Raw genomic sequence first — 14,175 nt, 5'->3', positions numbered from 1 at the left:
ATAATTAACTATGCACACATTAGACACACACACAAACACAGGACAACCCACACACATTTAGCATCTTTACAATGACTAAATGACTTATCTAGGGAACAGGACTGAAAATAATTGCTTAATTAACAATAAAGCATGACAGCTCTACTTTTTTGGGTTCAGATGTAACGGTGGCAAACTCCCACCATCAGGTATCTTTCCTTCATCTATCCTGTTTTTGTCAATGCTGCATTGGAAACAGCAACACAAAGTGCCAGGTCACTCCTTGCACCCTCTGAGGACTGAGCAGAGAACAAAATTTACATTTCCCTTTTCAATACTTTTCAAGGCCAAAGTAAGAGCCAGAGAACCAAAAAAACAACAATCCACTGTTTTGCTCACTGCTCAATTTCTGCAGTAAGAACAGTATCAGAACCGTTCCCACAGGTCAGACAGAGGAGTCAATATCTAGTAGCTGAAGCCTTATAAGTAGTACTGACTGCTTATTGTGTCCATATTATGTCTTCTAAAAACTGTTTATCCACAGCACAACAAATTTGCATTAACAAAGACAATTGTAGGAAATACAGTGAATTTGGTTTTGAGTTATATATCTTGACTATTTTATGGATTACAAGGAAATCTGCAACAGATATTCAAGGTAGTAGGTAGCAGCCGACTTTTCTTTTAGCGTCATCTAGAGACAAACTCCTCAGCCTCGGCTTCTGAACTACAATGGTGAACCATGTTTGCATGGTGACGTTAGCATCTAGCTCAACACCACTGTGCTTGCAGTACAGTCTCACAAAGCTGCTAGTATGGATGTGACGTGTACTATGGATGTGTAAATGTTCATTTCTGCAAAATATTCACTGCTCCTAATGCAAGATTGACATATTAATGGTTTTGTCTAAGGATACACGAAGCACTTGGTTGATGTTCAGAGAAGATTGTTGTAAATACTGAAACCGCTGTAATCGCTGACTTAAAGCCTTTAACTTAAGGGAGACACTTTTCCTACAGTAAATGAATTATATGCAAGTAATTACTTTTTCTTTTAATGTATTTTGCAAAGTAAATTGGTTGTAAATTTTGTTGGAGACACAGGTTCAGTTTACATCACTTACATTTCATCACCAAGTAGGTTTGATGTTCCAATTTTACAGTGTAACTTGTGTCAAACTAAATGTTTCACAATTGTTCAATAACAAAGGGCATGTGCAACAGTAAAACAGTGAAAATTAAGTGATATCACTGGTCTTTAATTATATAAAATAAAACTAGTTAGATGTGAATGCCAGATCATTTGCTGGCAGAGAAAACCCCTTACTGAACTGAGCCACTCTTTGGTAGTGGGAGTTCCTGATGATATCCAGAAATTTGTGTTGTATATACAAACATTCTCCATGGGTAGAAAACACACTAATCCTCAAGCTCAAATCCCCTCTGACCAGATGTTGCAGCTTAGGGGACAGATAGGGCAAAAATGAATGGCTATCACATGCTCCCTAATGAAGGGATTGAGCGGGTCACGCTCCCATAGTGTCTGGGAGGTCATCCATGTTCTGCTGTGATTCAGTGGGATCAAATCCCAGTCTAATTTATGCTGTCACACTTCTGTGTCACCTCTCGTTTCTGTCTGACTGCAATGAAAATCATGACCTATAGAAGTGCTGATGAAAATTTGAATAAAATGAGAAGGGGGGCAAACAGATGAGAAAAATAAGTGAAGAGAAACAGAGCAAGAAGGATGGAGAAAAGGAAAGAGTGGCAATGATGGTAGTACAAAGACAGAATAAAATAGAAAACTGCTTCTTTCATTTCAATTTCAAAGCAATCACTGTTAAGTAAGGACTTCCAATGGTACATAAACACAAAGCACCATACACTGATCCATTCAGGTTACAAAGCAAAAATAGACCCATAAACAAAAACTAACCACAAAGAGACCACTGTAATAACATAAATGATTTTTAGGGTGGAATTTCTTTTTGGTTTTTTTAATTTAGCTGTAGAAACAGATCAATAAAAGGTTTGTGTCATATGTGGATTATTGATTTTGAACAACAATTTCAGAGAGAGAGAAAAATAAATCTTTATTTGATTTCTGCGTGTAGTGTTCCTGTAAACAAGACCTGCTGCTTCCCTGCTCCTCTAACTCCACATCCTGGAAGGAATGTGAGCCACACACACACACACACACACACACACACACACACACACACACACACACACAAAGCAGGGTCAGCTAAATGTTTAAGTGTCCCTTGGGGTCAATTTCATATGATCTCCATCCAGATAACTATAGTAGATCTGACCCTCTCCACATCATAGGCTGCCAATTTCCATAAACTCATGAACAACACACACTCACAGACATAGTTACACTCACATACACTGCAGTCGTAAGAGTCAGGAAAGACTTCTTGGATCCATTTGTTGGAATACACTCATTTCCCTCATCCTACAGCTGTAGTTGAGACAATAACATCCAACAGCTATGACTAAATCACCTGACCTCCTGGTCTTGATCACACGATAAGAAAGGTTTACTGGGTTAGTTACTGTATTAATAGATCTTGGAAAGTGTGTCAGAATAACTGAGTTTCATTCAGAAAAACACACGTGTTATACTTTAACACACGCCATGCTAATAATGCCACATAACAGCATATTAACATACAGTGTGTTCATCTGAAACTAAAATGTGTGTTTTCTTGATAAGAGTGTATCCAGATTTTTAACATCCATGACCAAAAACACTGCATAAAACAGACAACAGCCCCTTTTTTTGATGAGGCTCAGTTTGATTAAATCAGGTTTGCTGAGGTGAGGTTGACTGTGAAGCACACTGGAGCGTTGTATATTGTGTGGCACATTGCGCAGCAAATCATCACAGCTTGAACCGTGCCGTTACAACACACATTTATTAAAACCCCTCTGAAGCGTGGCAGCATCGGCAGCGGGGTTGCAAGCATTGCCATGCTGCCAGGGTGAAATGGCATGATGATATGGAGGTGATATGATCATGAGCGTGATGTTATCTGATTGGACTGAGCCTGCACATCAAGCAGAGGGAGGATTGATGTAGAAACAGGGGAGGAGGAGACACAGAAAGGTCAGGTGAGGGAATGGAGGAGGATATGGAGGTAGAGGAGGGCAGAGAGGTGAGGGAAAGGCTTGAGGGAAGGAAGGAGAGATGGGTGATGAAGGGAACAGATGGGAAGAGGTTTGATGGCCAAGGTGGGAAGTGGTGGAAGGACTCAAAGAGAAGTTGGATGGGGGGGAGTGGGATGGGAGAGTGATGAGCAGAGAGAAAAGAGAGAGAGAGGGAGAGAGAGAGAGAGAGAGAGAGAGAGAGAGATGATTGGAGAAGAGAAAAAAGTTCTTACCTTGACTCTGTGCCTTACTGGGGAAATGGGAAACTAGGGCCAGTAACACCAGTGGAGCCCACAAACACCACTTAATCTGTCCTGTTGACAACATCCTCACAACCAGCAGTCTAGACCTGCACAGAGAGAATGAAGATTCTGTTGAGAAAAGGCACAGCAAAGTGGGGAAAAAGCAAGGGCTGTTAGAGACACAGAGTAGGGGGATTTCAACACCATGAATGCCTTTCAGCTGCACAGAGGCTCTGTGGATCAAGACCCACCTTGCCAACACGACCCCCAGACGCTGATCTGGAATCAGTTACTCCTGTCTAATATCCACTTTGATACAATTACAGAACAGTAGTCTGGCAGTCTAGACTGACCGCAGAGCAGCGGTCATGCCTCACGCCTACATAGAACAGGCCGGGGGCAAAACAGTGGAGGACTTTGTTTGAGGGAAGAGAGGAGAGGAGAAGAAATGAACAAAAGAGCTGAGAGAAAGAGGGATAGTGGACAGATTGATAGACAGACAGGAGGGAAGACTGGAAGTCCTGAGAAGGGACATTTCATGAGCATCATTGTCCGACCACAAGAGCAAACACAACAGCTCCTCTCCTCTTTTCCCTATCTCATCTCCTCCTTTCACCCTTCACATTTTGTTCTCTGCACCGTCTCCTCCAGATTCCTCCCCCGCTCCTCTTCCTCTCCCTCCTCCTCCTCTTCATCCTGCCACTCATTATTACCCACTAAGGATGGACACAGACAGGCATCTTATCGTTTCGGTCCTGGGGAGACACACCCACTGACAGTCATATGAATAAAACAGCACGTGCAACAAAAGTTGTTTCACGACTGAGTCATTCTCTGATGTGGAGGTAAGAACAGCCAGAGTCAAAAGGCCAGAATAATGACAATGCATATTAATAAGCATGAAATACTCCAGGAAATAGGAATGATCTTTTTTTCTTTTTTTTTTTAAAGATCAGCCTCAGGACACAAAGAGGGAAATGAGAAGGAAAGGAAATTATTCTGTTAGTCTCTGTCAGACACACACAAATAATTAATGCAAGTATACACACACACACACACACACACACACACACACAAATGACAGTTAATTACACTAAATTCAGATTAGAGCGAGGTTCAATTAAAAATGTATCTCTCTTTACTCATGTGGTCCTAATAATGAAACATAAACGCACATTACAGCAAAAAAAAAGTTATTCTTGTCTTTAGTTTGTACATTTTCCTCTATCCAGTCCAAAGGGCAATTCTGTAACTGGTTAATTGGTTAATGAAAGCCAGGGTAAAGTCGCCGCCCTCATTAAAATTCAGCAGTCTATGTGCCTAATGTGCATGCTTTTTTTAAGGCAGTGTGTGTAATACAGTTTGCACACACTCAGTTCATTACAGTGCAAGACCGTAGACGACCCTTGCAAGATTGTGTTTTGAAAGAGTAAACATTTGTAAAGGCTAATGAGAATAATTGTATTTATTTCATTCCGGGAAAACTGACAAACCAAATAAAATCAATATTTTTTAGCTTTCAAACAATTTCTGTGAGAAATTGCCTGTGAGACCGCACAAGTTTGATTCACTGACCGTACAGTCCAGATTTGTCTTCTGTGATAATTTCAAAGTGCTGCTGATTGATTCAAATGAAGTTTCTCAGCCAGATTTGGGTCAAACTATCAGATTTATTTAAATGAAGTCGCTGCGTTCAAACGCTCCAGCGCCGCACACCTGAGAGCGACTCACTCACTCACTCACTCACTCACTCACACACACACACACACACACAACACACACACACACACGCACAATGAATGAAATCGCCTTTCATACCTTTCCAGTCATCAATTCAAAGCGTCCTTTTATCCTCAAAGGAACAAAATTCCTCTGAATACCAAAGACTGCTGCCTCCCAGTGTGTTCCTCTTTCTTCTTACTCTTTCTCTTCTCCTCTTTTCTTTCTCTCACTCCGTCTCTCCGGATTCAATTCGGTCAGTCCGGAGTGGGTGTTTCTCTCCTCGTTATTCAGCCATCCCTCCCTCCAGCTATTCCTCCCTGTCCCAACCCTTTCCTTCGCCCGGGTTCATCTCAGAGAGAGAGAGAGAGAGAGAGAGAGAGAGAGACGAGAGAGAGATAATACGCGACCAAGTGCCGCTGCGCAAAAGCCTCTGCTCCCAACCTGCAGGTTTCAATCCGGCTTCAGCCCCTCGGGGCCCTTTATGTGCGCCTCCGCGGTCACGACGGGACTTGTCGTGGGCACATATCCGGAATTAGCGGCTTTGAAGGAGCCACATGGTCATTTGTGAAACTGGTTTTTTGTGTGTTTGACTTGGAAAAAAGTCAGTCTGCAAATGTCTCAGTGCGCTCGCAGCAGGTGCCTGGCCGTGCTCTGCTGTGCAGCGAGCTCTGATGTTAAAGGCACAATGACACAGATTTCCTCTTCAGCTGAAAGTTATATTTACTAAGCCACTCCGATTCTTAAAATAAGATTGATTCCTGAGAGGATTAAGTGAAATTATTTGACCCAAATGTTGGATTTGGAAAGATTGAGTCAATAATAAACATTTTCAAATAAACCATTTCTGAAGTGGAAATACATGAAGGAATGTTATTATTATTATAGGGTCTCTAAATTGTTAAACTTTTGATTATTCACTGATGTTTGTCCATTAGATAATTTAGGATACAATATTGCGATGCACCAATCACCTTTAAGAGTGTTTTCAGCAGAGTGTAATGTGGGACATATTGTGTTTTCAGAAGATTGAAACCAGGGCTTTTATTGCTGTATCTATCAAGCTGTCCAATATGGTCATCACAAAATCATATAAATGGAAGAAATGAGTCATCTTGACATTTTGAAATGGACATTTCGGGAATGAGCTCTAGTTTGCTTTCTTGCACAGACAGGAGGCGATAGCTTAGCTTAGCATTATGACTGAAAACAGCTAACAGGGCTCTTTCCAAAAGTTAAAAAAAAACTAGCAGCACCTCAAAGGTTCACAGATTAACTGTACAGAAGTGTAAAAATTATAATTTCAGATTATATGATGTGTTTTGTGAGCCAGGCTAGCCAGTCTTTATGCTAAGCTAACTGTCTCCTGGATGTAGCTTCTTATTCAGTAGACCAATAGGAGTGGGGTCGATCTCATCTAATGCTCGACAAGAAAGTGAATGAGTGTATTTCCCAAAATGCCAGACTATTTCTTCTTATTTTAGTGAGCATTACAGTGGATCGGTCAACAACTGTGCTTTCTTCTATCAGGCAGAGAAAAAAGACTTGAGTGCACTTTATAATCCTGTTTATACACTCAGCTCCTCCGCTGTTAAAGAGACTTTGTGACTTGCCCCGAGGGGAGAAGAATAGGAGTCATGGGAAACAGAGGCTGGTGAAATGTGCCAGTGGCTGGTTGAGATGAAACGTGGAATAGCTGCACTCCAGGTGGGTCCCTGGGGCAACACACACAAACACACAAACACACACACACACACATACAAATGCTCTTAACACACACACACACACACACACACACACACACACACACACACACACACACACACATGCACGCCTTAGCCAAACAACTGTCCAGATGCCATAAACACTATAATCAAGTGGATAAGGATTCTGTCCTCCTGCCTCCTTCCTCCTCTTTCTTCCTCCAGCCTCTTCCTCCCTTCCTGTCCGTCTGTCGTCCGTTCATCTGTTACCCGTTTGCAGCAGACCACACACACCAAACAAATACAGCAGATGCAGACACTGTGTCACTGTGTGTCTGCAATCAGGGCCGGACGTTATGACCCAAAATCTATATCAAGATAAATGATGCAGTCTGCCTCGATAAAGATGAAGGTTATAGTATAATTATATTTTTAAACATCAGTTCATGTATTTCCTTTCTCACTCTCTGATATGTTTAATTAGAGTTCTTATTGGTTGTGCAGCTGTTGTCGGTCTATAGACATTTATTGAAAACTGCCACGTGAGTCAATTTTGGTCAGAGAGATTCATAATATCTATATTTTAAAAAATTCAGGTTATTGTCTGTACGCAATTAAATATCAGGAGTATCTTCCTGAGCTGCAGTAGTTGTCTCAACACTTATATTTCTTTTTAGCCATGTTGGTCTTTTGGTTGGTCAGAGCACCACTTTGGTTTTCAGTTAAATATTTCAATCACGGTGCCTATAAAATAAATCTTGGTGACTTTGGTGATAGTCTGACTTTTCCTCGAGCACCACACATTACCTTTAATTAGCTAATGCTAACATGCTAACATACTATGGTAAACGGAGTAAACATTATACCTGCTTAATGTATTTAGTATGCTGATGTTATTATTTGTACCTACAGCCTCACAGAGCCACTAGCATCGTCTTTTAATAGATTCAATCATAGATCAGAGCTCTAATTCACCTGGTCAATTTAGGTGGAAAGGTATAATAATATATAGTAATATTTTATACATTACATTTAAGACTCTAGATTTATGTGTTTTACTGTAATTTCAGGTCTATCTAAACAAATGAATAAATAAATGGAATCACATGGTGGTATGTCCCTCTGGACACAAATCAATGGCACAGTGTGTGGAAAAACAAGGCAAATGTCTCCCTCCACTCAAAAATAAGTTTTTCTTCTTGTTCCTACAGTTGGATGTTTGAGCTTCACTGTGCAGAATGATGTATGTGCAGAGTTTGACACTAGAAGGATGTTTTCACATTAATCTGCTGAAAGTGGAAACTTTCTCTGTGCTGATCAGATTTTAAGGGGTGGGGCATACAAGCATTAATGTGACATCACAAATAGTTTGGAAGTCCATCCTGGTCCAGTATGCAGCTTATACAAGTGTGATGTAAAAACCTGAAGCCTCCAGTGCACATACACTGAGAATGGAAAAAACGTTTACAGTGAAGTAAGAGACATCTTGTGTCCAGCAGGAAAACAACATTTGCGTATTTATATATTCTGGAATTTTTAATGAGGTAGAAGGAGCAGATCCCTTTTTAAGGAGGAAGGATTTTTTTTTTTTTTTTTTTTTTTTTTGCAGAAAACATAGCATATCAAAGAACAGATTAAACACACATTACAGGCGGACTATTTGTATATATGTCTGAACACATATCTGAAGGGGATCCTTAATACTGAAGAAATATGACAAACTGGTTTCAATTACTAAAATAGACGACATTAAACCGTTGCAAATTGTGCTTTCTGAAAAACTGGTAATATGCTTGGCTGAAACTGCAAGTTATATGAAACATAATGTATAATAATCTCTGGTCTAACTTTGTATTCTGAGTTGCTGCAGTCCCAGGTGGATTGTGATTGACAGCTCCTCTCTATGGACGCACAGACCTGAAGACCTGCCCGATGGGTGAACCAGGCTGATGTCCTCCCTGCATGTCCCCTTTGTCATCTATTTCTCTTGATGTCTTTCCTCTGTTCCCATCTTTATCTGCCCCCTTTTATTATTTAATTTTCCCACTTATTTTCTTTCTTGTTCTTTGCCTCATTGTCTTATTTTCACCCCACTCCTAAACCATTCATCCTCCTACCTTTCTGCCATCGCTGTCCATCCCAGCTGTGGCTCTGTTGAATAAATGCATCAGTCACATGGTAGAGTTGATCCACAGGTCATTTAGCTCAGCGCCATATGGTCCAAGTGTGAAGCTTCATAAAGTTTTTAAAGTCATTGCACTGCAACGAATATCTCTTTACTGCAGGCAGTCTTCCTAAGAGGTCAGATTAGATTGTAGCATTTCTGTCACACACACACAAGAACTGCTGAAAACCAGAGTAAATAAATCAGGTTTCCCCAACAATCCCTGCTGGCCCAGACATCCTAATTCCTCACATACAAGTCTGCCTACATAAAACACACCTCAGGAATTAGAAGAATATGTGCAGTTTAGATCAGCTGTCCCACCGCGTGTGCCTTCAGGTGATATGTGACAGATCTCACACTTGTAAAACCTAGAGTACAAGTCTTTGTGGCAAGGCAGTATGGATAAAAAGTAAATGCTCTGACAGCCAATTATATTCAGGCTGACACTGAGAAGGTTTAGGGAAGAAGAAACACAATTTCCTTCCTTTATTTTTAATGAAATTGTATGCACAGAAGTTTTCAGAAGTTTTTCTACATATTTTCTTCTCTATGATGCAACCTTTTTGGAGAACTGAGTTTGTGTGCAGCACCTTAGTCAGGAACCTTTGAATTGATAATCCATGTGACAGCTGTTTCCTTGATTTTGGTGACATTGTCTGGGGTAAGCAGCATCGGTGTTTGCACTGGACCAACGTATTGTAATAATAAAACCAATCAAACTCCACCACAGTCTCCCGTATTTCCTCTGCCTTCCTATAATTATTAGAAAAAAGCCACCATTGTTACTTTGATAAACACAGAAAGCATCATTTCCTGTGCAGCCGAGGATTTCTCCCAGGAAACAGGAACCCCCTTATTTGTGTTTATACAAGCACACATTTAAGCTTGAACTTGGTGAAAGATGAATCCTTATTGCATGGTATCAATCAGCAGGGCTAAGAGAGCAGCAGATTCTCCTTTACTACTGGTATATAGATGAAATGTGAATTTTTTTTTAAAGATTTGACAGAAAAGAAACTGCAAGCTTTCGCAGTTCAGAAGCAGCAGCTTTTCACTTTTCTATTTAATTCAGTTTGTCTCGTCAGATATTTGCACACACACACACACACACACACACACACACACAGAGCAACAAAAGTCTGCAATCTGCAAACACACTTAGTATTACACTTAGTGAGGTTTTTTGCTCTGTTTGTCTTTCAAACACAAATACACACACACACACACACACACACACCTGAAGCCCCCTGCCCTATATTTTTAAGACACGAGGTAACCCGGGGCGTGGGGCTTAGCAGTCTGCCACAGTGACAGACAACTGAGATCACTGTGTCACTCACACACAGACAAAGAGCTGCATTTAAGCAGAAGAAACATGGGTTGTTTGTTTTATAAGCTCAAGCAAAAGACCTGGACAAGTTCAAGTAGAGTTGACGCATACAAGGGGGTACAGACACACTCATACATGTGAACTCAGACACACTGACAAACAAGTCCTGCTGCTCATTTCAACCTTTTTTTCTTCTGGACACACTCTCTCTCTCTGCTCTTGAGCTCTGTGTTAATAACAAGCAGCAGGTTAATATGAGGGCAGCAGAGGACTGAAGTGACTGCAGCCTACTGATTAGTCCAACTAGTCACAGTTATTAGCCGGCGTGTCATTTGGTACCAGGCCTGCCGTTCCCAGCCCGCTGCTAACCTGACAGCTCTTAAGGTCACGATACATTACGAAATTTATCATGGTGGGACGCACGAATGGAGGTGATTTATTCAAGAAATGACTGCTATTTATTTAAAAAGTCATTCGAGACAGGTAGATTTTTAAGTACCTAATCCAAAAGGTATCTTTAACATGCACAGTATGTTCACCAGAGCCATCTAGGTTGCACACACAATGGCTTGTGGGTCAGTCGGTCAGTCCACCACTGGTCGACAGCTGTTTGATGGATTGTCCTGAAATTTGGTGCAGACTTTCATGGTCCTGACTTGTTCAGTTTAAATCATGACACAATGATATTTTGTTTATCAGTATGAGTTTATTTTATTTATCATTAGTTTTGTACAGGTGACACTTGTAACAGAAATGTAGTGTGTGAGGTTTGAGATCATGGGAGAGCCCTTATGCGTATGATCGTACTGATGTTACTAATTATGTTATGTCGTTGTGGTTGATCAGTTTATAATCGTTTCTATTATGTATGTATTTTATATCGTACAGCCTCACAGAGCAGCAAGAAAGACTGTCAACTTTTAGTCTTGTTTTTTCCAGTCCCGAATACATTGACCATGGTCCAACCAGCATATGGATGACAGAAAGTGCATCCGGTAATGGAGGTACTTTACAGCGGGAAATAGATTTTTTGGTGGTAAATTGGACTTTTCTCTTCACTCATGACCTGCATCCTAATAAGGAATAATATGTTCAGTGTAGTACCTCTTGTATTTGTGATTGCCTGCCATTTTGTTGGTAAAATAAGTTTTGAAAAGGAAATGCTAGTTGAACAAAAAGGTGACTTCCAGCCAGAGTAGCTAGCCAGATTCACAGAGCTGGCAGCCACAGTCCAAGAAGCATTTGGCAAGAGGCTAACATTTCTGCTTGCTGTGACTTGTCCTGAGCTCCTCGCCTGTGGGGAGGGAAGTGGAGGACAGGAGACAATTCACTTGAAAACACACTGTAATCATGCCTCAAAGGTACTGAGTTTGTCAACCCGAGTAGGTAGTGAAACAAGTCTTTTTTTCAGATACATTAGTTTTTTTTTCTTCTCTTTTCTTTTCTTTTCTTTTCTTTTCTTTTCTTTTCTTTGTTCACTTCTCTGGGTAATATTCCACATTTCCCACATGTGATAACACTGATAACCTTTATTTAATCCAGCAGTAGTCGAACTTATTGGCACTCTGTGTCAAAAACCTAATTAAACTCTAAAGAATATTATGTTCCAGTGAATCTTATTTAATTTTTCTGGTATTACATTATTTGCTCTGTCACAATGTAATGTATGACATAATAAAAAAAGGATATAAAAATATAATAATAGCCTGAAACCATATCTTTAATATCACCCAGCATTGAGATAAATATGGTGTATTTTGAGAGGGTTTTTTTAGCAGTTTTTTGATCCTCTGAGAAATTTGCAAGTAATAACCTTAAGTATTCTGCAATTGTAGACCCTTGTAAATGGGTAAAATAAATCTAGTTTGGCCCTGGGAGAATTTCCATCACATTTAATCATAATCAAGGAAACACTGATGTGAAGTTCAGGATGGAAATGATTTAGAAATTGTGTTTTTCTTGTCCTTGTCTCACACTCTGAATGAAACCAAAACCCACCTGCTTTCACTTCATATTTCTCCTTAACTCACTTATTTTGGCTTCTGTCGCTGTCATCAGAGGACTTTTTTTACGTGTATTAATTACTTGATCTTGGTTTGTGCCGCCTGCATCGGTGTTGCTCTAATTGGACCAACTGGGCTTTTCAAACCTTAATATGGTCTTATAAAATATGCCGCTTGTCAAATGCTTTCATCCCAGGCTACATTTGAACCATGTTGGCCTCAGTTGGAATTGGACCCTACAGTAACTTTGGCAGTGTGGCTGTGACTCTGTACGCACCAAGAAACATCATGTTGTATAAACATATTACTCTCTAAGGGCCCATGAATAGAACAAAATTCGCTAATAAAACTGCTCCAAAAAATCATTACTGTTTGTCACACATTTGCTTAAACACAGACTCAAACTTTGAATAACTGAATTAAAAATTAGATTTATTTTTTACATTCAGTACAAATTGTGTGTAAAAGTATTGCCTTCTGTTAAATCTGTGTGTGTGTGTGTGTGTGTGTGTGTGTGTGTGTGTGTGTGTGTGTGTGTGCAACAGTTTCTAATTTCCTGTGTGTATGTATCACTCTGTATAGTGAGCTGAAACACACACAGACAGATAGATGAATGGGATGAAGGCAACGTGAAGGTTGGTTACTGAGCTAATCAATGGATGTGTGAATGCAAGGACAGATGAATAAGCGGTCTGATAGGTGGAGGAAAGGTGGCGATGGTCTCATCTGATAATATCTATTCTAGTTAGTGTATCTGTCAATCTTCCACCGGGGATCAAAGGATGGGGGAAAAGAGAGAGAGAGAAAGGGGGCTGTGAGCAAAGTGCCTATAAAAATGACAAAAAAAATATGTGGCGTAGGTCAGCAGCTCACCTAAATTATGATTAAGTGGCTGATCCTGTCTGATCAGGAACGACGTGCACCAGATTTTTTTATATTGCTCACATTTTTGTTTCAAAATATGTATGTTAGGTACATATTTTCGTAGGATATCAAATTGTGAGACCAGGAGTGTCAATCCAGAGGAAACCTGTAGAAGGGTCAGACAATTCATAAAATCTGATTAGTACTGTCTTAAATATCAAAATAAGTTAATAATGAGCTCAGAGCAGGTAAAATGTAACTGAATGGGGATGAATGAGAGTACTATGACCAGACATCAACAATAATAACATCAGTGCACGTGTTCCATTCCTGTGGACTGTATTCACATTTAGACCTTTCACATAACAAGCTATTGTCCCCTTGCTGAAAGACTGTTACATAAAAGATATGGAGGTACTCATGCTAAAATGAGGAAGAAAAAACAAAAGTACAGACTGTGTGCTACAGTATAGCAGTACCCCCTGCTGGTAACTATTTGGTAGTGCATCTAAAAAGAGAGAGAAAAGGGGTCATGTGGCCTTCAGTTGTGAGCAGTTCAACCAAATTTCCCTTTTCAGATTTATGTCCTTTCATGATTTATGTCTTTAATCGTGTGACCTTGCAGATTTGGGAACCACTGCCTAGAATATCAGATGTGTGTGAGTGTGAGTGTGAGTGTGAGTGTGTGTGTGTGTGTGTGTGTGTGTGTGTGTGTGTGTGTGTGTGCGAGAGAGACAGAGAGAGATCAGGAATGTCAGTCTGGTGAAAGGTGGTGCACATTGTACTTTCAGCCAGTCTGAGGGGAAAACCAGACAAGGTGTTTACAGATTAAGCTACATGCTACTATAACTTTGTAAAAAAGGAAGAAAACATAACGTATTATCTGTCTCTGAAGTTAAAGCTGACCTTTAACTTAACTGTGCCAAATGAAAAAAACATGACAGAGCTCCATGTAACAAGGACAAACCTGACAGAGAATGAAGACTGAAAAGGAAAGCAGTTTGCCTTATTA

The sequence above is a fragment of the Dicentrarchus labrax genome, unplaced genomic scaffold (assembly GCF_905237075.1).
Source record: "Dicentrarchus labrax unplaced genomic scaffold, dlabrax2021, whole genome shotgun sequence".
Lineage (NCBI taxonomy): Eukaryota > Metazoa > Chordata > Actinopteri > Moronidae > Dicentrarchus > Dicentrarchus labrax.
Note: the sequence above shows the minus strand (reverse complement) of the source record.